The sequence below is a fragment of the Rhinolophus hipposideros genome (genome assembly GCF_964194185.1).
Source record: "Rhinolophus hipposideros genome assembly, chromosome: 7".
In the NCBI taxonomy this organism is placed as follows: domain Eukaryota; kingdom Metazoa; phylum Chordata; class Mammalia; order Chiroptera; family Rhinolophidae; genus Rhinolophus; species Rhinolophus hipposideros.
In genome coordinates, this window is record NC_138053.1 from 14,568,438 (window position 1) to 14,595,537 (window position 27,100).

Below are 27,100 nucleotides of genomic sequence, written 5' to 3' on the forward strand. Positions count from 1 at the left end.
CCGTTTTGGCTGCCTCCCTTTGTTTCTATGTATTAGGTAGGGCTGATATGCCTCCTGGTCTTAGAAGCATGGCCTTATGTAGTATGTGTCCTGTGAGGCCCAGTGCTTCAGTGTCCCTGGTCACCCGAGCTGGGTGCTCCAGGTGTGTCCTTTATGTGGGTTGTGTGTGCCTCCCTATTGTAGTTGAGTCTTGGTTGCTGTTTGCATATCAATGAGAGGGCTGATTGGTTTTGAGGACTGCTGTGATTTACAGTAGAGAAGCTATTGTACAGGGGATGTCCCTACAGAGCAGGATTCACTTTAGTGGGGCTCTCGTCCTTGTCCAATCTGGCCTTTGGGTGTTTCATCCTTGGAAGCGGCTGGGAGAGGCCGCACCGCAGGCTAAGTTCAGTTGCAGCCTGTGTCCTGCTTGAGGTCACGTGGCATGAGCCACAAAGCAATCTGCACATGGCCACCACATGAACTGGGCTTGAGGTGCCTCAAGAGGCTCAGCCATGAACCAAGACTGGCTGTCACTAGTACTGTGCTTGGGGCTGCTCAGCCAGAGGTACAGGACACCCCAAAGCCAGATGCTGTCTCTTTGGGTTTTGTGAACCTTGGAGAGATTTTATGAAAGTCCGTAGTATGAACTAAGACAAGTTGTTTGAATGGAAAAGCCACTGGAAGAGACTTGGGTGTGCCTGAAATGTGGGGGGCGTGGTTCTCTGGGAATCACTAGGGTGGAGCAAACTAATAGTATTAGCCAGTTGATGGAGACTCAGATATGGCAGCTGCCTTTGTCTGCACGCGAGGAGTGGGAAGGGCTCAACAAGAAAACAATGGTTCTGCCAGCTCCTTTGTTGGGGAGAAAGCTGCCCCTTCAGCCCTCACCATGAAACCAGACAACTCAGTTCCTTCCCGTATGTCCCTAATGCCTTTCAAGGTGCTGCCCCAGTGCTGGAGCTCAGAGTGAGTGAGTCCATCAGTGAGTAAGTCTATGCACAGGCCCTTTAAGAGGAGCGCCTGGGACTGCAGCCGCCTTTGTCTAACTCAGCCAAAATCTCCACTGGTTTTCACACAAGAAGATGTGGGGACTTCTTTGCCCAGCAGTGGAACCCTGGTCTGGGAGCCTGCTGTGGGGCTGGGACCCCTTGCTCCTCTGGATGGGGGGACCTCCTCAGCCACAGTATCCCTCCTGATTTTTAATGGTGACATGCAGCTGTGAGAGCAGCCCATTCTATACCTCTGCCTCTTCTACCAGTCTTGAGGTGGCTTCTTCTGTATGTCCTTAGTTGCAGGGTTTTGGTTCAGTTAGACTTCAGGCAATTCTCAATGATGGTTGCTCTGTAGTTATAATATTGATGTAGTTGTGAGAGGAAGTAAGCATAGTGTTTACCTACTCTGCTGTCATGGCTGGGAAAACTCAGAGGGACTTTAAAAAAAAACACTTTTACAACAGCTACCAAAAAAAAAATGTAGACATCTATACACATCTGATTTTAATATAGAATTTCCATAGCAACATATTGCTCATTGTTTAATGTTCAGTAACTTAGCGGCCTATTTGCCCATAAAACAATTGGGTAATGTTCAGATTTAGATTATAGGAACCTTGTTCGTATATAAAATATTATGATCTCGAGCCTTTCAATCTACCATGAGTTAATGCCTCCTCTGGGAATTGATGTCATATTACCTAACTAGAATCACTCCTGCAGAGCAAAAATAATTTAGTGAGAAAAAATTATAAATGAAATTGAGTGTACTAATCCATGAATTAAAATATAATTTAGAAAACTTTTTCTGACTTAGAGTTCATCTGTGAAATGATTTTACTGAATCTCGTCCTCTATGAGTCCTGGCACTGCCAAAAACCAGAATCACTTCCTTTCAACATTTAAAAATTTATCACTAAGCCGGAAGCCAGCCCAACACCATCCTGAGACTCTTGAAAAAGTTCTCTCCTTCCAAAATCAAGCCCATTCATTTAACATATGTTTCTAGAGGTTCATTGACTGGTGGATAATGAGAGGTTCAGATTTCATTGACATGCAGAAAGTAGACTCTGTGAATTCTTCTCTGGCCCTTAGACCAGGCCTGCAAAAGCCAGCTTGGGCCTGTCCCTTGGACCTGTGTCAGTATGCTGTCACTGGGACTTCGGAAACATTTTACAATGCAGCCCTGAACTCTGGTGCACGGGTGACTTGTTTTTGCAAAAGGAAAGAAGCCCGGCATTACTATGTAAGCAGAGGAAGTTGACATGATCTCATTCATGAGCCTTTCTTCTATTTGTGTCAGGGGAATCCGCCTCTGCAGAACAGCAGGCCTTTCTTTTGGCCACACATGGTTGTCTGCTTAATTTTCCTCATTCTTAACCTTTGCCTCCTTCTTGGAATGAAGTGTGAAATATTGCTGAGACTCTGCATTCTTTCTGTGTATCTTCCTCATAATAGTCAGGAAGAGCAGGGTTAAAGATATTTGTAGACCCAGAAAATAATTCCAGCACACAGGACCAGGTCTAAACAGCCACCTCCAATGGGAAAATGTTATACATAAACATGGGTTCAGAGAAAAACATTGGTTACTGTCTTATACAAACTACATATGTAGTAGCAACCTAGTTAAATGTTTAATTTAAACTAGTGGTAAAAATATCTTGTAAATAATAAAAGTCCCCAAAGCAAAACTTTCATTTAATAGAACTAATTGCCTTTGAATCAGTCCCTCCCTTTAAAACTGTTTTACTCTAAGCAGCACATTAATTATTATTATTATTTAAGTCCTTTTGAAGTAATCATTTAAATAAGCTACATTTTATATGATGATGTTTTATTTTCTGATTTTTCAAGTTGCTGTACACATTGTAGAATTATGAAGAGTTCTATAAAGTTATCCTGAGAAATGGAGAGCTAGTACATAGACTATTTGTAGCCAACAATTAAATACACATTCTATTATGCTACTTCACAAGATATTTAAGGTCTTTATCAGGGCTCAGTTTTGATCAGAAAATGTGTTTACTGGGCTACTTAAAAAGAGAATGATAAAGCTCTGTTTCTAAATGTATGATGAATGATACCTGATACATGTATGATATCAGCTGGGTGATACCAGCTGGGTGAGCAATGATTTCATCCATAGTCTTCTATTACTGAACTTCCTATTTCTCTTTCCTAAGGGAGAAGAAAGAAGGAAACCATACTTTATGTAGACATTTGAGAATACAATATGGAGGGTATTGTTTGATCTGTAAATTGGAACTACAATTCAATGAAATGTCATACATACATCCTTCTTCCTTTTCCCTATCCTCTTTTTATTGCACCACATACAAGAACCAAAGAGGACAAAATCATTGCGGAACTCATTTTTCATTCTATGCTATGTGACTTGGGCAGCTTAAGGTCTTTTGGCAATCTTCATAGCCTTCTGAACCCCCATGGAATTGGTCATCACTCAGGGCCACTTGCTTGTTCCTTCACATGCTGTCTTTGAAGGGAATGCTAGTTTCCTTTTAGAGATTTGTTCTTAATTCCTGTTTTCCTTTACTATGTAATAATTATAACAACATATGAGCACTTTGGAAGCTGGCCCATCTCCTTTGATAAAATTATCGCAACACAAGTAGTGTTATTGTTTTGTTTCTTTTTTTGTCTGTTGTCATCCAGTCTCTTTCATGTGAATTTTTTTATAGTTTGTAATCATAGTGTATGTTTTGGGTCTTTATTTATTTATTTTTAAAAATAATTAACAGAAACTTTGTTGCATGTTCCTGCACAGTCTTCATAACATTGATTTAAAATAGCTATATAATAGTTCAAGAAGTGGACTGTCCATCTTTGATTTAAGAATTCCTCCTGGTCTTCAACATCTGTTTCTGTTTATTTTCTATCACAAGTATAAGTAACACTCATAATCATATTAATTCACACCACTTCCTCTTTATTTTTAAAAATGTCCTTAGACTAGAGACCCAGAACTGGGTCAATGGATATGAACATTCCAGAGCTCTTAATACACATGCCAAGTTACTGTCCTAAAGGGCTGTGCCAATTTATACTGAAGCAGTTATGCATGAAAATGTCAGTTTCAGTGCAACTTAGTTCAGACTCTTTATGTGTACTCTATCTGCAGTCTCAGAAAAGCACCAGACAAATATTACTGGTCTGTTCTATGCTCTGTGAAGAAAAGAATATTTGTTTCAGAAATCAGCTTCAAGTGTTTGTTTGGAGAGAAAATTGACATCTTTCTCTGATAAGGTAAATTGGAGACCACATTATGCCTCGGTGTTATACTGTTTAAATTCTTAGTCTTTATTGTATTCCTATTGCTTACTCACGTTTTATAGGTATGTGCTATTTTGTTCATAAAGGTATTTTGATAAAGTCATATTTTTATAGGAAAGTTATTCAAGTGTGGAAGCATGTGTCAGATTCTGACTCAGCTGATTATATCATTCCTTGCTCAAAAACCTCTCTAGACACCATTAGTTAGAAAATACATTCTGAATTCTTTATCCTGACATTTCAAGGCCTTCACTCCTTGGCCCCAAACTTCCTTCCATCCTTATCTCTTACTACAAGTTCTGTACACGCCAGTCAATCAGTGACACTTGCTGTTCCTTGGTCACACACTGTCCTGCTCCCACATGGCTTCACCTTCCTGTAGAAGTGATACTCAGATTGCAAGATGTTTTGAGTCCTGCTCTCCCACAGTGTTCTCTGATTCCTGACATGCTTCTCCTCCCAAGTGCCTGCAATTTCTTCCAGTTCTGGACCATATTCAAACTTTTGTTGTTGCTTTAAAAATTTATTTCAGCTGGTGATGTACTTTACCTATTTAGCTACATTATTTTTTTGCATTTTTACCAGCTTTATTGAGGTGTAACTGACACATAAAAATTGTATATATACGTGGTGTACAATGTGATGATTTTATATTTGAACACAAGATGAAATTTCACCACATTCAAGCTAATTAACACATCCCTCAGCTCACATAGTTATCTGGACCATGGTAAAAGTTTTGCTTCTTTTTTAAAGCATTTACCGTATTCTATTTCATAGTTAGTACTTCTAAACTTGTCAAATCCCATTAGCTGTAATATTTTTGAGGACAGGAAAACTTATTTGCTAATTGTTCACAATATTTAGCAATGTGTATTATACATAGTAGACATGTAGTATTACATATAGTGTTAATAATTATTTGTTTAATTAAAGTATATAAGTGGGGCCTAAGAGATACTAATTAGTGTCATCTACCATGTACTAGCAGCTATCAGAATACAGGCATAAAACCTCAAGAGGAAGTCACTATACGTCTATGCTCATATGGTAACTGATGTAAATAATTCTGAACATCGAGTGTTTTGAGATTGGTGCTTCCAGAATCATCAAAGACTGTTTCAGGTTGAAAAGTATCCAATATATATTCAGGTTACTTCAATTAGGGTATGTATTGTAAGGAGTCACAAGGAAATTAAGACTGGTTAGGGAAAAACCTTGTTTACAACACAGCCTTTGCTCCTGGAGAACCAGAATTTTCAGCTCTGTTGGCTTAGTTTCCTGTCTCCTCAGCACAGGTCTCTGTTGCTTCTAACTCCAGAATTTTTCCATTATGGCCAAATAATAGTCAGCTTCTATTCGTCTTTGCTGCCACTGCTCTTATGAAGACTGACTTTGTCATTCAAGTGGCAGCTTTGACTGGTCAGCCAATCCCAATTTGCTAGTGTCCTCCAGCCATCTGGAGGTTGGACCTCAGTTTGTTAGGTGGCCTCCTGCCAGAGCTTACAGACTAGGGTGCCACCTGTGTCCAGGGAATGTGGCCCAGCCAGCTGTGCTGGGATAATTGTGACAACTGTGTAAATTCCGGGTACTTTTATACTTTTTTTTTTTTTTAATATGAGGAATCGTACATGTGATCGACATTCAGCATTACATTTTTAAAACAGGTTTTGTATTTCAATGTTAAATTATTTTCTAATTTTGTAAATTTGACGTATGTTCTATGTCAACTCTATTAACTTAAAATTTCATTTATTTTTTTAGTGGGGAATATTGGTGAACGGTGTCTTTCTCCAGGGCCCATCCGCTCCAAGTCACTGTCCTTCAAACTAATTGTGGAGGGCACAGCTCAGGTCCAAGTCCAGTCACAGTTTTCAATCTTTAGTTGCAGGGGCACAGTCCACCATCCCATGTGGGAATTGAACCGGCAACCTTGTTGTTGAGAGCTCACACGCTAACAAACTGAGCCATCCGGCTGCCCTTCCAGAAGCTCAGCAGCAGCTCATTGTCTTCAATCTAGTTTCGGAGGGCTCAGCTCATTGGCCCATGTGGGAATCGAGCTGGCAACCCTGTTGTTCAGAGCTCATGCTCTAACCAACTGAGCCGTCCGGCCGCCCTTATCTTGAATTTTATGGTGGTCAGAATATTATCCAATTCTGATAGGTGTTAGTGGATACTTTACTTAAAATTGCTAGCTTTATTAAGCACTTACCATTGCAAATTTGTCTATTTAATCTTCATAAGTACTTGTAAGGTATTCTTATCCCCATTTCAGAGATAAAGGAAACTAAGGCTCAGAGAGGTTTATTAACTTGTCTGAAGTCACATGATTAAGTTGTTGGACTATGATGTAAACCTAAGTTGGTCAGATGTCAAAACCTGTCTTTAAGCCATGCTCAAGCATGGACAACGTAAAGATTGGATTATTTGACCACCATTTTACTCTAAGTAGGAAACATATCAGGGTTTTTATGTAAGTTTTAACTCCTTCACATTTCAGGGTGTGTTTGCATATTTTGCAAATGAAAGCAAGAGTGGCCAGGCTGAAGAAGCACACCCCCATGTCAGCCTTGTCAATATTCCTGCTCATTCCACCGTGAACAGTTCCGCCCACCCTTCATATTTCTAATCTCAAATATTAGGAAATGACCCAGAACACCTCATCACTGAAAAAGAATGTGCACCGTGCTGTGACGGGGCTTTATACTAAGGGGCTTTCAAGAGGGAGTTAGCTCCATGGTGAAGCAGCCAGGCTGCTGTTTAAATGGCTTTCCGGAGGACAGCATGCTGTTCAAGCATTACTGTTGCCTTTACAAATATACACAAAACAATTGGAGCAATGAACTTAAATTTGTGCAATTTAAAGCTTTTTGCAGAAGCAAAAACAAAACAGGATCCGGTTTGTTTTTGTTTTTTTTTCTTTAGAAGCTGAACTGGATTCACCAGTGCATTTCTCATTCATTTATAATTTAAAAACCTCACTATAGTTTCTCCTACAATGCTACGTTCCTTTTATCTGCAATTTCAGGTTTCTCTCTCCTGTTTCCTGGGATTTGCAAAGCAGCAAAATCAGCCAGTTTACATTTAAGATGTTTTGATTCTTTTCTCAGACTCTTGCCAGTGTACTTAACACAGAATGATTAAAAGCTGTGTGTTCTGTTAGAACTGTTATAGTGTTTAAACAAGGAAGTCTGTGTTTGTTTAAGAGAATGGGGAAATGGTTATCTTGACAGATTAGACTGAAAAAACAGGCCAGCCACAGTCTAGCACAGATGTCCACATTTGCCACTTGGCTGGCTTTTTGAGGTATTCTAAACAAAACTTGCTTGTGTGCTGGTGGTGCCTGCGCTCTGCTTGACACCTGACTGAGGAATGTGTGTGATGAAGAGCGGCTGCCAGGCCTGCGTGTCTCTGGGGGCAAACGTTCCCAGGTTTGAAATTTCTCAGAGTCTGTTTCCCGGTGTCATAATTAAACTAATGGAACACAAGAGGAATTTCTCTAACTGGCTTACAGACCCCGTTCACATGCGATTTCATCTCACATCACACGCAGTTCCTGTGGCTTCACTGCTAAATCGAAATGAAGCTGAGCAGAAGCTGTGGGGATTACCACATTAATCAATCTCTTACAAATGTGATCTTAAAAACTGGATGAAACATCAGGGGCAGCTGTGGTTAAGTGGAAATAGCATGGAGTGACAATTCAGGAAACCTGAGTCGAGCCCTACCTCTGCCACTTACTGTTGCTGGCGGAGCTTGGTCCATTTAACCCTTCTAGGGCAGTGCAGCTGTTTTGATGAGACTGATCACAGCAGCTCATGTGTTTTGAGCCCATCCTCTATCCCAGGAACTGCTACAGGCTTGACAACAATGAGGCGTCTTCTCCTCAAAAGAGCCTTTGAGGTGGGTACAATTATCTGTGCTATTTCCTACGGAAGCTCAGAAATGCTGAGAACTTTGCAAAAGTCATAGCTAGCTGGTCTGTAGCTCACTAGCTAGACTGCATGTACCCGGTCTGACCATAGTAGTAACCTGCATTGGATCTCAGCAACAGGGTTTTCAAGGTAACCTCCACCTGTGAAATCTGAACATATAAACATTGTTTTAAATATGTCTACAAATACATTTAGAAAGACAAAGACTTACCCTTGGTTGGTTATAGTCGTGCATTTGCCTAGATGTCTATGTCTGTTGCTTGTTGCACAGTTTGCCAAAAATATTAATATGAACTTCTTTTATAGTGAACGTTATGAAAACATAAAATAGCCACATGTAAGCAGTTTTTTTGCTAAATCAAATCTTGGGAGCTTAAAACTCTAGCATGTGTGATTTTGACTTTTTACTAAGGAGGAACTTCAAAATCTAGTGTATAATTTAGGACATTGGAATATACTTGTTATGTCATATAAGCAACCACCAATTTAACTTTCTGTTGTCTTTATTACTATTCATAGGTACTTCATTTTTTATAATATGGGTGATAGTTGAGTGCAGTCAATCTGAATTTCAAATTTATTGCAATGCAGCTTTATTGGTGACAAAGAAAGGTTTCCATGACCTTATTTTAAATAAGATTTTGATTTATCCCTAACATATGCACATGCGGTACGTGAGCATATTTTCCATAAGCATGAGGGCACAGTCTTTATTGAAAATATAAAATGCAAAGTATCAAAATAGCTGGTGACAGTCTACTTCAGCCCTGGCTGTTTTGTCAGTGTCAGGGGGAGGTTACCCAGGTCTTTGGGAGACCAGACAGGATTACAACCATGGATTCTGTTGGCCTCATTCTAGGGACACCTAGAGTTTTCCACTAATGCAAAGTTTAAGAGGTTGGTTTGAAGAATTAAGTCTATACCAATTTTGATATACCTGTACATACTAATTAGATAAACAAATGTATTAAGTAATCAACTTCTTATGCTATGGCTTAAATGATTTATAGTATTGTGTCTTAGCTCCTATAATTTTGACCTGAAGAGTCAGTTTGGATGGCTTCATTTCTAGCCTTGTTGCTATAATTCTCTTCATTTACTTCTGAACCTGATTCTGCTCCCTTGTGGATCTCATTCCTAACATTTGGAACAACCTTTCACTCTACATCTGTTATTCTTTTCTCCTACTGGTTCTGTTTAGAATAAATCTCTTGGAATTCTAACCTCAACCATCAATCTTGCCTGGATTCTTATTGAATAATGACAGGGTTTACCCAATGCACTATTTTGTTTACCACTAAAATAAGAGCCTGCTTCCTCATAAATAGGAATCTATTGTTTCATCTTATCTCTTCTAGAATGTAAGAATTGAGAGACCAGGGCCACTTGTTTATCCCCATGCTGAGAGAGTGCCTAGCGATTGATATTAATAGATAACAAAGGAATTTCAGTAGAATTATGTCTTAGGTACATTCCTGGCAATGTGTCATGTGATTTCCCTGGTCTGATTTCCTCAGGAATTCCTAAGACCAGGAATTTAAATTAGTTTCTGTGAACATTTTAAGAGCACCAAATTATGGCTGTCACTTCCACTTTATACATAACTCAAAGATAAATACAAATAATGAGCTCAGATATGTTGAGTCACGTTTAGGAAAACTGAGGTCTAGGTCTTTGGATGCTCTTGGGTCTAGAATGAGGATATGGCCTGCCCCTCGTACTACTGAGTGTCTTTATTTAAGAGAAATCAGAGTAATGATCTGAGGCAAGCTGCAGAAGGGCAGTCTATGAGGCTAGGGTGTGGAAGGCTTGCCTTGTTATTGGAAGTATTTTATAGAGGACCTGTGTGTTTGAAAAGCTCAGGTCTTTTTTCAGGCTCACTATCCAGACCATCTCCTTCCTGTTCCCCATTTCCTCTCCAGACCTAGAAAACTGAAATAGGAATTCACCTTTTGAGGCCTGGGGCAGAGGGGGTTCTGCAAAGTAAGATGATTTGGGGGTGGGGGAGAGGAGATTTTGATCCATTGATTATGTTCAAAGCTCCAGGCCAAAGGTGATCACCAGGCCTCAGAGATAAAGAATTTTAGCAAGAGTATCTTTTAGAGCAGTGTTTTCCACACTTGAGTCATCTGTGGATCCACCTTTCCAAAATTTGCTGATTCTTAAAAAGAGAAAAAAAAAAAGAGTTGATATCACATTTTTATTTAAATAAATATAAAAGGAAACAAGATATCACATGCCATAAATAGGAGACTCCATACAAAAACTGTAAAGACAAACCAGAGGTTTCTGATTCTCAGGGCTAAAAAGGATCTGAGCTCTTTTTCTAAAAAAAAAAAAAAAAAAAAAAGAAAAATGTTAGTTTTAGAGGGTTGGGAAGGGTATTCTGGTGCCAAACTAAAAATTAGCTCCTGATTTATGTGGAAGGACTGAGAGAGAATTGAAAGTAGAGTAGTTACTTTCTTATTATGCAAGTTAGTGTTATTTAACACTCTGTGGACTATTTCATCTTACTCACCTTCAGTAAGATGAGTCTCACAGGTTGAGAAACATTGCTTTTAACCATTGTCTGGACAAGGTAGCTGGCAGTGGATTCAAAGGTTCAACATGGGTTTATTGAATGTCTATCATGTGTATCATTTGTGCAAGGTACTATGGGGAATAGAAATAAAACAGAATAATCTGAATTGGGTTTAAAACACATATGTGTATATTTATATTTAGCAACTTGAGATTTGAAACTAGGACCAAATCAACATAATAGGAACAAGTGTGATGTGTGACACAGTGGGTGAGCATTAAAGGATTCAGAGAAAAGGAAACATCATTCTGAGATGTGGTTGCCTTGGAAAAGCTTCATGAGAATTTGGTGAAGAAGGTGGACATCCAAGGTGGACAGTTTACAAACTCATCCTAGAAAAAGTGCTACATACCTCATTGCTGAATATCAATACGGTCACCTTCAAAGTACTCCCCTTGGGAAGCTATGCACTGACGCCAGTGCCTAGTCCACCCTTCAAAGCCATGTTGGAACTCTTTTTCTGGAATGGCCATCAGAGCTGTGGTCATATTACCCTTGATGTCCTGAATGTCATCAAATGTCTTCCTTTCAACATTTCCTTTATCTTCAGGTAAAGAAAGAAGTCATTGGGAGCCAGATCAGTTGAGTAGGGAGCGTGTTCCAATACAGTTATTTGTTTACTGGCTAAAAACTCAGTCACAGACAGTGCTGTGTGAGCTGGTGCATTATTGTGATGCAAGAGCCATGAATTGTTGGCGAAAAGTTCAGGTTGTTCATCTAACTTTTTCACGCAGCCTTTTCAGCACTTCCAAATAGTAAACTAGGTTAACTGTTTTTCTAGTTGGTACAAATTCATAATGAGTAATCCCTCTGATATCAAAAAAGGTTAGCAACATCATTGCAACAAGTTTGCGAACTTAATTGTACTACCTTGTATATGTTTTGGACTGACAGACAAGTGGAAGAAGGGTGCTTCCAGAGAGATGGAATATCAGCCAAAGCTTTGTTGGGGTGTTAAGCATTGAACCCATGGAACCTGGGTCAGATTTAGGGACATGGGAGAATTCACAGGATTGATTGGGAAAGACCAGACCAAAAGCTGGATTGGGATTTGAGGTTGTTGGCAGAAAGGAGACATTTCTGGAACTGGAGGTGCTGTCATTCTGACTCATGGTGTAAGGAGGATGTACCTGGTAGTTGGATATACAAACCAGGTAGCGCTCAGGAGCATATAGTGGTCACAGAGAGAGGAAGAGATCTAAGTTAATATTAGGGAGATACATAGATTAGTCCACCATATGCCAAAATGTAACCATCAGGGCTTGGAGAAGACAAAGGAGAGAGAGAAATGAAACAATTCTTCAATTTTTAAAAAAGATTTTTATTAAAAATATAGCCAACATACGGTATTATATTAGTTTTAGGTATATACCATAGTTACTCAACATTTATATACCTGAAGAAGTGATCACCATGTTAAGTCCAGCAACCATCTGACACTGTGCCCTGTCATCACAATATTATTGGCTATATTCTCTATGTTGTACATTATATCCCCATGACTTATTTGGTTTATGCACGGAAATTTAAACCTCTTATTCCCTTTCACCTTCCCCTTCCTTTCTAAAATTTTCAATTACAGTTGAAATTCAACATTATTTTATATTAATTTCATATAAATAGCATATGTTTAGACATTTATATAATTTAAGAAGTGATCCCCCTGACTTGTCTAGAACCCACCTGGAACTATACATAGTTTTTACCAAATTATTGACTATATTCCCTATGCTTTACTTTACATCCCCATGAGTATTTTGTAACTATCAACTTATATAATACTTATTATCCCTTCACCTTTTTTCACGCAGCCCCCTAACTCCCCTTTCATCTATCACCTTGATAAATCTAATACCCATCTGATATCATACAAAGTTTTTATAGTATTATTGACTATATTCTTCATGCTATACCCTACGTCACCATAACTACTTTTTTTTAACAACAAATTTGTACTTCTTAATCCCTTCCCCTTTTTTCACCCCGACCTCCAAACTCCATCCCATCTGGCAACCATCAAAATGTTTTCTGTATCTGAATTTATTTCTCTTTTTGTTGTTGTTGTTTATTTTGTTCTAGATTCCATATATAAACAAAACCACATTGCATCTGTCTTTCTCTGTCTGATACTTCATTCAGCACAGTACCTTCTAGGTCCATCCATGCTTCCACAGATGGCAAGAACCCATTCTCTACCCTGGCTGAACAATTTTTCATTGTATGTGTGTACCACCTCCTCTTTATCCATTTATCCATTGATGGACACCCAGGCTGACTCCACATCTTGGCCATTGTTATAAACAATGCTGCAATAAACATATGGAGGCACAGGTCCCCTTGAAGTAGCATTTTGGATTTTTTTGGATAAATACCCAGCAGTGTGATAACTGGTTCTTCTTTGTCTCTTCTTATAACCTTTGTTTTAAAGTCTATTTTGTCTGGTGTAAGTATTACTATCCCAGGTTTTTTGTTTTTGTTTTTTTCCGTTTTCATGAAATATCTTTTTCCATCCCTTTACTTTCTGTCTGTATGTGTCTTTCAATCTGAAGTGAGTCTCTTGTAGACAACATATGAGGGTTTTATTTTCTTATCCATTCACCTCTCCTATGTCTTTTGATTGAGCAATTAATCCATTTACATTGAAAGTAATTGTTAGATATTTAGCTATTGCCATTTTATTATTCATAATTTTGATCTTTTATTTTTGTTTTTCTTCTGTCTTAAAGAAGTCTCTCTAACATTCCTTGTAATACTAGTTTGGGTAGTGATGAACTCTGTTAGCTTTTTCTTGTCTGGGAAGCTCTTTATCTGTCCTTCGATTTTAAACCAAACCCTTGCTGGTAGTAGTCTTAGTTGTAGGTCCTTGCTTTTATCACATTGAATATTTTGTGCCACTCCCTTCTGGCCTGCAAAGTTTCTGTTGAGAAGTCAGCTAACAATGTTATGAGGGCTCCCTTATAAGTTCCTAATTGCCTTTGTCTTGCTGCTTTTAGGATTCTCTCTTTGTCTTTAACCTTTGCCACTTTACTTATAATGTGTCTTGGTGTGGGCCTGTTTGGGTTCATCCTGTTTGGGATTCTCTGCATTTCCTGGATTTGTATGTCTATGTCCTTAAACTGGTGAGGAAAATTCTCAGTTATTATTTCTTCAAATACATTCTTTCTCTTTCAAATCACTTTCTTTCTCTCTTCTTCTTCTGGTACTCCTATAATGAGAATATTGTTATGTTTGATGTTGTCCCAGAAGTCTCTCGATCTGTGTATTTTTGGATTCTTTTTTCTTTTTGCTGTTCCAACTGGGTGTTTTCTGCTACTTTGTCTTCCAAATTGCAGATTTGATCTGCTTCATCTAGTTTGCTGGTGATTCCTTCTAGTGCATTCTTCACTTCAGTTATTGTATTCTTTACTTCTGACCTACTTTTTATGGTTTCTATCTCATTTTCTATGCTTTCTACCTGTTTGTTGAAGTTCTCACTAAGTTCCCTGAGCATCCTTATAACCATTGTTTTGAACTCTGTCTCTGGTAGGTTGCTTGCCTCCATTTTGTTTAGTTCTTTTTCTGGAGTTTTTTCTTGTTCTTTCATTTGGGACACTTTGCTTTGCTTCCTCATTTTGGCTGCCTCTCTGTGTCTGTTTCTATGTATTAGGTAGATATGCTATGTGTCCCAGGCTTGGCTGGGTGGTCTTATGTAGTAGGTGTCCTGTGGGGCCTGGCACAGCCTCCCTGGTCACCTGCTCCAGGTGCTCCAGGATTGTACCTTGTATAGGTTGTGTGTACCCTGCTGTTATAGTTGAGCTTTGATCATTATTGGCACGTCAGTGGGTGGCATTGGCCCTCAGGTTGATTGGCTTTGGGGTTTGGCCAGATCCACAGCCTACCCCTGCTGTGCAGGGGAGCTACCCCACTGAGTGGGATTCCCCATAGTGGCCTCTGGTGCCTGTTGAGACTACCCTGTGTGTGTGCCATTTATGGGGCTAATTGTGCATTGCTTTGCTGTGGTCTGAAGACAGCTTCCAAGTATGTTGGGTTCTGGAACCTCTTGGAAGGGGCTCCAGTTCAGGCCCAGGTCACCCACTGCCAGTGACTGGCCAGGGACTACCTCGTAGGAGCTACAAAGCGATCCACAGTTGTTCACTACCTGTGCTAAAGTTGGAGGCAAATGGCGGAGGCCATGCTGCGAACAAGGTTGGCTGCCACAAGTACCAGGCTTGGGGTAGCTCTGCAAAAAGCCAGGACACCCTGAGGCTTTCAGCCACTGATAAAGCCAGTGCAATAAGCAAGTTGGGTGAGGCACTGTCTCAGAGAGTCATTAGAGTGGGAAGATTTGTGGTCACCAGGTTAATGTAGACTCTAGTTTGGTGCCAGTGCTGAGCCTGGAGCTACTCAGCAAAAGTCTCAGAGCACACCAAGGCCAGTAGCTGCCCACCTGGGTCTCGTGGGCTCTGATAGTTTTTCAAGAAAGAGTGAAATGTGGGTGGGGCTGACTGCTCATGAGAAAGTGCCTCTGGCATTGGGGAAGTTGGGTGGGGTGTGGTCCCAGCAGAGTTCACCAGACCAATCAGAATCAGATTTGGCCTTATGCGGGGAGGGCTCAGCCCAGGAAAGATGATGCCAGACTCTGGCTGCATGGGAGAAGGACCCCATATGGGGAAAATATCAACTGTCCTCCAGCCCTCACTGCAAAGTCACACACCTCAGTCTACCCCCTCCCCCGCCCGTATATTTCTGACATCCCCCTGAGTCATTGACCCTCTGCTGGAGCCCAGGGTGAGTACCTATGAGTAAGTGGGTCTGTGCATGGTCCCTTTAAGAGGACATCTGGATTTCCTGCACCTGTCCATCTCAACAGTTGGAATCCCCACTGTTTTTCATAGCCAGATGTGTGGGGGCTCTTCTTCCCGGCACCAGTACTCCAGGTTGGGGAGGCTGATGTGGGGCTGGGATCCCTCATTCCTCTGGGGGGAACCTCTGTGTTTGAGATATCCCTCCTGATTCTCAACTGCCACATGGAGATTTGGGGCCAATCCATTTTGTGTCTCCACCCCTCCTACTATTCTCAATGTGTTTTCTTCTTTATATCCTTAGTTATTAAACTTCTGTTCAGTTAGACTTCAGATGGTTCTCCAGGTTGATTGTTTTATAATTTAGTTGTAATTTTAATGTGTTCATGGAAGGAAGCAGGCACAGTGTTTACCTACTCTGCCATCTTGGATCTCCCTATTCAAGGCTTCACTTTTTGAGGCCTGGTCAAAAGGGGCTCTGTAAAGTGAGATGATTTGTGGGGGGCATTTTTTTAATTTAATTTTTTATATTAGTTTCAGGTGTACAAAACAACATAATGATTAAACATTTACACTCACAAAGTGATACCCCCCCAGTCTGCTACCCATCTGAAATCATATATAGCTGTTAAAATACCATTGACTATATTCCCTGTGCTGTACTTTACATCCCATGAATATATCTCTATCTCTACCTCTTTCTTTCTATATCTATATTTAATTATAGTCGACATTCAATATTATTTTACTTCAGCTTCAGTTGTATCGTGCAGTGGTCAGTCATCTACGCAGTCTATGAAGTGATCCCACCACAAGTCAAGTGCCCATCTGGCAACTTACATGATCTTTACAACATTATTGATTATATTCCCCATATTGTACTTCACATCCCCGTGACTGTTTTGTGTCTACCAGTTTGTACTTTCTAATCTCTTTACCTCCTCCCCCATCTCCCAGCACCTTCCCATCTAGGTAGATAGCCTGTATCTCTGAGTCTATTTCTGTTTTGTTTGCTCATTTATTCTGTTCTTTAGATTCCACGTATAAGTGATATCATATGGTATTTGCTTTTCTCAGTCTGACTTATTTCACTTAGTATAATATCCTCTAGGCCCATCCATGTTGTTGCAAATGGTAAGATTTCATTCTTTTTTATGGCAGAGTATTAATACTCATTGTATAAATGTACCATAATATTTTTATCCAATTGTCTATTGATGGGAATTTTGGTTGTTGACATATCTTGGCTATTGTGAATAGTGCTACAATAAACCTAGGGATGCATATATTTTTTCAAATTAGTGTTTTGGATTTCTTTGGATAAATACCCAGGAGTGGAATTGCTGGGTCATAAGGTAGTTCTATGTTTAATTTTTTGAGGAGCCTCCATACTGTTTTCCATAGTGGCTGCACTAATTTGCAATCCCACCAACAGGGCACAAGGATTCTGTGGGGGGAGATTTTGTATTCTTGCTTAAGTGTGGGTTTGAAGGGTTATTTCAATTTTAGCTGAAGGCAGTTAAATTAGGTTTGGCCTCATGAAAAGCCAAGCCAGAAGTGTACGTCTCCATTCTGTATAAGGGTGAATACTGGAGAAAGGAACTTCTCACTTCCTCAAAATACAGGGAAGAAAAGGAACAGGAAAGGGAGATGGTGGCATTAATCAGACTCCTTCTTTTACTCTTGTACTGTGTGTGACATCCACATGCATATTTTCATTTGCTTCTCATTGCCACCTGAGAAAAAGGTGGTACACCACCCATTTTACAGATAATGAATCCAAGATTCAGAAGTCTTAAGGATGCTTATATTTAAGATGAAGGCAATCAGAGGACAGAAGAGTCCAGCAAGAGAGAGGACAACAATCGGGAGAGGGAAGCTTTAGGGAAGCTATTGAAAATATTTCAGGGAGGCCTTTTCCATTAATTTATTTTTTACACATATATATTTTTTACACATATATATTTTTATGCATAGTTTTATTTGTTTCCACTGTAACTCCTTTAGAGAATTAGATCTATTGATTAAAATAGTTAATTGGACTTGATGACCTATGGCAGTAAGATGATACTAGATTTGGTGACATATCAGGTGTTTTTAATTTTTTCTTCCGCTCATAAGAAACAAGATGTTGCATTTCTTTTGGAATTTTATAGTTCTCTGAATGAAAATCCATGTGAGTGAAGGGGTTTCCGGATGGCTCATAAAAGTGGTCGGGCCATTGACTGGTTTCAACTAATTTCAGGGACGTTGCAGTCCAAACTTGATCACATTGTTAGCTTTCTGAATGAAACTTAGCCAGCCACCTAAACTGGAAATCAGAATAGGTGGTCTTTCCCAAGAACAGTTGTTATATATGCAGAAGTGCCAGTACCTTAGTAGGAAGGACTTCAATCATGTAATCTGGCAGTTTTCATCCATTTTAGTGAAGGTACTCCCCTTTCAGGTTCCAGGAAGCAGGGCACATATACAGGCATTTCAGAAGCCTTGGAGGTATGGCTTCTCTGGGCTGTGCACACACACACTCAGTTAAGATCATCATACTGCATATATAGTTGTTTCTGTCAAAGTTCATCGGTTGGCCAGGATGAGAAACCTGCAGAGGCAACAGGGTAAGGGATCATTTAGGAATCCTAAAGGCAATCTCATGGATTTCCACAGGCCTGACAAAAAGAAGAGACAGGCCTCAGGGGAATTAGAATAGGAAATTCAAAATCCTAGGTTAGTCTTTCCACCTCTCAGAGGTCACATGGTCTCTCATTTCTGTTTCTCTGTGCTTAAGATTGTACTTGGTACAGCATGGCAGACATCCTCATACCTATATCAGAACCATTCATTTAAGAAGTCCTTCACCAACTGAAAACTTCCTTCTGGACCTCTTAGTTCAAATTCCAATGAGACACCTTTTATATAAATTAAGTAGAAATGGATCATAGATCTAAAGCAGGGGTGTCCAAACTTTTTTCAACGTTTTTTACCAAGGGCCATATGCGGAAAAATACACAAACAACTGGGCCACTCACTCGAGGTGAAGTACGTATTGCCTCACCTGGTTTATTTAGGTACACTAAATATAATTTTGGAATTTGCTGTGGGCCAATTAACAACGGATTGTGGACCGCAGTTGGCCCATGGGCCGCAGGGACACCCCTGATCTAAAGGTAAAATATAAAATTCTAAAACTTTTAGAAGAACCCATGGGACAAAATCTTTTGACCATGGGTTAGACAAGGAGTACTGAACTGTGACACCAAAAGTACAATCCGTAAAATACAATGAATTGATAAACTGGGACTTCATCCATATTAAGAATGTTTTCTGTGAAAGATACTGTTAAAAATATGAAAAGTCAAACCACACACTGGGAATAAATATCTGCAAAACACATACCTAAAAGATGTATCCAGAATATATAAAACAATTTCTCAAAGCTCAATAATAAGCAAACAAACAACCTGTTAAAATATGGACAAAAGATTTGAAGACAATTTACCAAACAATATATACAGATGTCAAATAAATACATGAAAAGATGCTCAGCATTATTAATCAGTAGGGAAATGTAAATCAAAATCATAGTGAAATATCATAGAATGATAAAAAAAATACTGGAAAAAATGTAGAGTAACTGGAACTCTCATGCATTGCTAGTTGGAATGCAAAATTTTCTTATGAAGTTAAATATACACTTCCTATATAATGCAGAAGTTCTACTTCTGTATATTTACCCAAGTGAAATGAAAAAATAAAAAAGAAAATCAAACCTCTATAAAAACACTTATAGCAGCTTTATTAATAGTTTCCCCAAACTGAAAACAGCTGAAATGTCCCTCAACAGGGAATGCCTAAACAAATTGTGGTACATCTATACAATGGAATACTACTTACAGTAGAAAGGAATGAACGATTGATATATGCAACAAGAGGAATGAATCTCAAATACATTATGCTAAGTAAAATAAGCCAGATTCAAAAGGTTACATGTCATATGATTCCGCTTATCATATCATTCTCAGGAAGGCAAAACGATAGGAATGTAGGACAAATCTGTGGTTGCCAGTAGTTAGGGGCGAGAACAATTTTTGGCTACAAAAGGTAGCATAAGGGAATTATTTTAAGCTGGTAAAGATGATGAAAATGTTCTGTGTCCTGATGTGATGATAGCAGCATGGCTATATGCGTTTGTCCAAATTTATAGAATTAGATATTAAAAAGAATGATTTTGCTATATGCAAATTTAAAAATAAAATTTAAGAGGAAGTCGGAAAAACATCCAGTGAGAAAAAAAAAGTATGATTGGCACCCCTCAAGACAGATTTCACCCTTGGGCCAATCATCGATAATCTCGCAGCAAACAGAGCTCCTAGCTCTTTCTCCGGGTTTTGGTGAGGCAGGAACAACAGGGCGGAAAACTGAACTGGTTTGTAAATGAACAGACTTGTCAGGATATAATTTTACATCATGATATCATTGATTAACATTATTTAATGAGCATTTTCCCAAGTTGTTAAAATTGTTTTTTCTGCATTGGTTGAAAATATTGCTAGTGACCCATTCTCCCTATAGCTGTATCTGCTGAGTTTTGAAGAATTTGAACATAACTAGATAAAGAGGTAAGGAAATTTGGCAAACAAGCAGGAAAGGTCTGATTGCCATCTAGTCTCAGAACTGTCAGGACAGCACCCACAGAGTCAAGAACTTCCTAGGGAGAACTCATTCTAAACACAACATTGGACTAAACATTTTGTGTGACATAAAAATAAACATTAAGATTTAAACTTCAAGATGCTAAGGAATAAAGCTAACACATAGGAAAAAACAGAGATATTCCTATTCTCTGTTTAATACGTGTTTCTTACAGTCCCCTTCCAAGCTGTGTAATGTTATATTACCTTAAGCATAGAAATAGCCCTATTGAAAGAATAAACCTTTGAAGTATCAAGATCTATGAATCTTTTTGAAATGTGCAAACTAGCCTTAGGTAATCTCTACCTTGTTGGCACAAGGCAGAGATGTTGCATTTTACTCTTATTTATAGTTTTGAAATAGCTTCCTTGATATTTATAATCAAGTATCTTTGTGCAATTGCTCGGCATCTTGAAAACACTTCAAAATCAACATAACTGTATATTCGGTACAGGCATCAGAGCAGCAGCAATTAAGCCCAGAACTGCCAACTGATAATTAGGGATATCAAGTCACATTTTCCACACTATGGAAAATTGTTCAAGCTTTGGTTTACAACATAAAAATGAATGACTCAGAGTTGTATCAGGAAACAGAATTAGCATGCTCTGGGCTACTCCTTCCAGGCAAAGAGCCACATATTAATGTTTCTAGGCTTAAGTCTTTTCTTTGGAGGAATGATATTTCTAGGTTAAGATTGAGGACAGTGGTAAGGTTGCGTGTGTGTATGTGTGTGTGTGTGTGTGGGTGTGTATGTGGTGGTGGTGGTGGTGGTGGTGGTTGAGGGGCAGGGGAGTTGGGGAGTGGCCCAATCTTTTACTATGAGTCCCTTATAGTGCAAATACTACAATATTCTCATCCTTTATCTTCTGATGAGCTCCTAACAGTAATCATCTAGGAGACTCTTTAAAAGAAAAACAAGGAGATTTTCAGTAATCTCCTCTTGTCAGACCTTGCATAACATTAATATATCAGTGGAAGATGAAGGACCAACTCATGAAAATAAAACGGAATGACTTGAGGTGATTCAGGGAGAGGGGAACACAGTCATTGTTTGTAAATGAAGGTTAATGATATCTTTGCACTGGTTGCAATTTTGTAGCATGCATATTTTGATGAATTATAGCAAGGCTGGATCATAATTTGTAACCTATATACAAAAGAGTCAAAGTGAAGTCGTTATCTGCATTTTATTGTCAGCAAAAGATGTGTTTTTCCTGATTAGAGCCCTCCCTCCATACCACCTCGCAAGAAATCACTAGACTTAAAAAAGAAATGTATTCAGAGTAATGGTTTCCCCAGAGACTATGATAACATTGACTGGCCACAAAGTGATTAAAGAGAAAGAGATAGCTGTATCAATCATCTCCACATGCCAATAGGAACTGAAGGAGAGGACTTTAAAACTTTTAAATTTAGATTTATTTACTTTAAAAATTATTGATAGAAGTTTTCACATCTCACCTCAAAAGACTGTACAATATCGCTGGTGACAGTACATATACCCAGAGACTCACTTTATGCTAACAAATGTGGTGTTCAGGTTGTCAGCAAAACTAAAATGAAGGAGCTTCGCACAATTCAAATGGATCTTTGGCATATCATCCATCAATTAAGTTCTTCCCGGCACTCTAAGGTTAATATCAAAGTATACAATACAACATCATCCATTTTATTTTGCATTCTTTGTGTGCAGTCCCATAAAACATTCAGCACTGTTTTCCTCCTATCTCCCTTCTAGACTAATTATAACCACGAGAAAGAAAAACCTGAAGAGATGTAAAGAGTGTTTTCCTTTTTTCTTCTTTTTTCTTTTTCTTTTTTTTTTTTGTTTCTGGGTGAAAGGTGTCTCCAATATAACCCAAGTCAAGGATGAAAGCCTAAAAGGCAGTGAGAAATGGAAGGGTGGGACAATGTCAGAGAGATGGAGTAAACAGCCCAGAAAACCAACTTCACCTCCAGCGATTCAGTCAGAGTCAACCTTGCCAGAAGAATAAGTGGTGAGAAATGTGGTGGGGTAACTCTAAGAGCATTTCTGACAGCTGGAAGGTCATTCTGAAAAAAATAATTCCAACATGGATTCTTCTTTATCCCTGATTTGGTTTACTTCAACTCAAATGAATTAAATTCAAATTTCCATTCAAAATGAAAGTCAATCTCATTATTGAAACGACAGAAATAGCCATTTTTGCCATGTACATTTCTACTTGGCAGAGAAGAACCCGGGCCTATCTGCTCCACTGGGATAAAATCTTGTGCTTCAGTGGGAAACAAGAAAGCATAACAGGAGAATGGTGATTACAAACTCTGCTTTTTGGTGTGATTGCTATAGCTTGAGATTCTGGAGTAATGAAGAAATCCAAATTTTAGCACATTTTTTATTTAAAAGATCCCAATGGTGAATCCCCTGTAGCAGTTATTCCTATCCTGAGAGCCACATACCCCTGGCCATAGAGGTGGGGAGCACAGGTAATTTCAAAGGGGTCCATGAATCTATGTGGCCCTAAATGTTCTTAGTAGGAATGTATATATGTCCCATTTTAAATGCATGTATATGCTATTAGAAGATACTAGTAGACATTCCTTTAAAAGTGTGACTGGCTTTATAAAGTTGCCTTTTAGTGTTATATACTTTTAAAATCCATAGCTACTAGAACTTGGAGGGGGTTCATTAACATTTTTTGTTATTAAAATGGTCTTCAGACATAATAGGGATAACAGCTTTATTCACAACTGCCCAAAACTGAAAACAATTCAAATGTTTATCAACAAGAGAATTTGTATGAATAAATTGTGGTATAGTTATGTAATGGAACACTACATAGGAATAAAAATGAAAATACATATAACAATATGAATGAAGCTCATAGATATGATGTTGAGCCAGAAAAAGAAAAAAGAAAAGGGGAAACAAAGGCCAGACACAAGAGTAAACTGTATAATTCAGTTTTAATGGAGTTAAGAACAGGCAAAACTAATTGATGGCCATAGAAGTCAGAACAATGATTGCCTCTTGAGGGGACTGTGGGAAGGGACATGACGCCAACTTCTACGGTGCTGAGGCGTGTTCTTGTGGTGGCGGGTGCGTGGGTACACAGGTACAACTTTATCCAGCTATATACTTATGACTGGTGGACTTTATATACTTTATTGTATGTATTTATAGATGTTTTAAAACATGGCAGCAAATTCTTTGACTCTGCCCCAACAAGAGGTAAGGTCTATAGCCTGTCCCCTGGAATCTGGACTAGACTTATGGCCTATTTAAGGCCATGAGGAAGCCCAGGCCACATGGAAAGTTACTCTGTAGGTACTCAGGCTGACTGCTCCGCTGAATTAAGCCTCTGAGTCACCCAAGTTTGGTTACTTGATACGTAAGAGAAGATACCTCTAGAAGATTCTAGCCTCCAACTCTTGAGTGACCTTTGCACCCACCTCAGGCATTTGAGTTTTCTGAGCTGGGGTCCCAGACATTTGGTATCAGAAACCTACGTACCATCCCTGCTGTATTCTGACACATAAAATCTTTGAGGGTATTAAAATAGCTATTTTACACCACTGCATTTTAGAGTGGTTTGTTATGCAGTAATAATAACAGGAATAAGATTTAATAACAATTAAAAAATTTAATAATAATGGACCTTTATGTTCAAGGAATTTGAGAACCAATGTCAATCAGGGTTCTTTGGTTGCAACAAAAAACAACTCTGATTCACTTAAACAAAAGAGAATGTATTGGCAGAATATGAGGGATGGAAGGAGCTAAAGCAATTAAGAATAATTGCACCCAGGAAGTCTGTCTGGAGGCCTTGGTAGCAGGAACTGATAAAGGGTTTCTTCCAGAGTCAGTCGCTGCTAGGGATGTGCTCTGACCATACTCAGTCCTGCCACTCTGATCGTGATTTTAGTTCCAAGGAAAGAAGCAGTCAACTCCTATGGAGCCATACGACCACACCTTGTCTAGCGAAAGACAGGTACAGTGATCTGCAGTTTCAAAGACCAACACAAAATGGGGAAGCAGTGAGTACCCCAAGGGAAATCAGGGTGCTCTTATTTACAAAAGAAAGAATCTATTTGGGGCACTCAAAACCCACTTTGTATGGAACTAGAGATTCTTGGACATATTTTAGAGGTTGCCGCTGCCTCCGTGTTCTCAAACCATCATTCCAGTATTAATATTACTCGAAGGTGACCAAGGTGAGTGAGGTTTCTGATGGCTATGCAGCGTAGACTGGAGTTTCAGATCTTTCCTGCTTTATATTTGCAGGAAATATATATTTGCTTTATATTGTCTTAGGTACTGAGAGTAAGCAGGTGAGTTTTCTCCCACTGATCCACGTAGTAAAGCTTATCTATTTTAGAGGCTGATTTTAAGCATTGGAAGCATTACTAGGAGACTTGTGGTGTCTCACCCAGATCCCCCATCCCACAGCTACTGTGGCTGTTAGCTGACACCAGCTTCCCCTTCTCCAGAGAACTCCCCTCAGCTGATGGAAGGCCTCCCTTCTCCCCACAGTCAGTGACTAAGAACAGACTATTGCAGGGGTTGGCCCCTGGCCTTAAGGGGTGATAATAAACTGCTGTGTGGTTTGTGTTGCAGAGCCCTCTTCCCCTGACTCCAGCCAAGGCTAGCCTTTCTCTGGGCCCACATGCCTGCCTTATTTATCTTGCTCCATCCATCCCCTTTCTTGCAAGCTTCTCCTGAGAGCACGTCTTTAACGTATCACTTTCATAAGAATCTCCATCTCAGGTTCTGCTTTTAGATAATCCAATTTAGAATAGTAATGTAGGTCAATGGTTGTCAAACTTTTCTGCGCATCAAAATAACTTGATAGGCTGGTTAAAACACAGATCACTGGGCCCCAATCTCAGAATTTCTGATTTCGTGGGTCTGGGGTGGGGCCTCAGAATTTGCATTTCTGGCAAGGTGAGGTCATGTAACACTACACTTGGAGAACTATTGGCTAGGCAGTAGCTAAGGTGGTATAATTTTAAGCATGGGAAGGCCTCTTCCATTCCTCTTTCCTACGACAAAAATCTTTTGCCAAATAGCCCTGCCATGGAACCTGGAGTTTGTACTTCACTCTTTTTGGTTAGGAGGTTAGAGACTTCAGTAAGAATGTGAATGCTATCCAGAAAGCATAAGCACATTCTGCTTTTACCTCTTACGTGTTACCTCTATTATAGAGCTATTATCTGGCAGAGCTCTGAGGAAAATGGCAACATGACTGGAAAGTTTCTGATCGGGTCAAAAAATTAAGAAAGTTCAATCACAGTGTCTCTAACTTTTTTTAGTCACAGAATCCTTTCTTTAAACAAAAACTTCAATGGAAGCCCAGTATATAGAACCAAGTGGAAAAGATTTGGAGAAACTGTCAGGACTGAGTTGGAAAGACACTGGTCTATACGTCAGCTGCACTGGCTGGTCCAAAGAGGTCTTTAGCTATTTCTTGGTTTGATCTGAGCCCGGTCTGGTACTGGTTCCATATGGCACATTTATTTTGAGGAAACAGACCAACCATACGACTTCACTGGGAAACCAGAGCCCCTTTATTGCATTTCAAGACCTGTACACTACTGCTGCAAAAACCATGCATTATGAAAGAAAACAGGATTTGGCTCCATTGTTTATGTAAATGATGCTTAGAAAAATCCGTGTGAGAGGAATAGCAATGTCATGGGCAATGCACAGAGTTTTGGATGTTTTCCCTTCTGTGTGTTTCATGGTCTTGCTTTTCATTCCAGTGAAAAGGCTATGGCATATGAAAATGCTTAAGTAACTACACATTGCAGCCTGTGATGGCTTGGTTTTGATGGATGATGTGGTATTGCGCAGCTCATTGCAAAGCAATGCTTTTAACTTAAATCAAATCAGTTTTAAGTGAATATGTTTTACACATTTATTCGCCCGGAGTTTGAAAAAGTGTTTTCCTAGAAAACAGCCCTTCTTAAGACACTTCCACTGGTCAGGGTGGGGGGTTGCCTGCCTGGCTCAGACAAGGGGAGCGTTTACTTGCTTTGCCTTCAAACTGCTACAAGTTTAGGACCCACAGGGCTGCAGTCTTAATGAAGCAGTTAATGAGGTGTGAATTATAGATTCTGACAACCCCTTTAATAAAAACAACAGGACCGCATCCACAGTGTACTGTGGCTAGTAAGTAATGACAGATTGTCTGCTTCACATAACGCAGTGTCTTTAAGTAAAGAGCCACCCTTGCTTGGCGGTAGAGAAAATTCCGAGTCACCACAGAAAGAAATAACAGTCGTGAAGGACACGCTGATGTACAGGCTACTTCATGTCTACCCAGCTCAGGCTTGGAGTGCAGGAGCTGGAGAGTTTTTAGAGATGCTGCCGAGATGCTGCAGGCATTGATTCTACTCTGCTTTGGCTCTTGGCTTTCCTGGGAGGTGCCCCTTGTAGCAAAGGACTCTATGGTGGAGGTTTTAATAATGTAAAAGTAGCCCTTTCTCCCTGCCCCCCTCCCCTCTCCCCACTGGAGGCATAGGAATGCTAGCTTTCCAGTTGATTTTCAAAGGACCAATTGTCTGTTCTGACCACTGACTGATGTTTGCAATGGCATAATGAGGGAGCCTGCATTTAGCCAGCAAAGCAACACGGAAGCCCAGCTGTGGAGTGAGGCACTTTCTGGTGACTGACCTGGACAGTCCCAGTGCGTGAAAGCAAGGCTTGAGAGGAGCTGAAAAACAAACCCAACCCTAAACAAAGCCTTTTCTTCATTTAATTTGGTGACCACTTTTAAGGAATAGTGAATTCACTTTCAATCTCTCAATAGGCACTGGATTTGGACTCGGAGGCCAAGGTCCAGTCTCTTTGTCATTCTCTCTGGGATG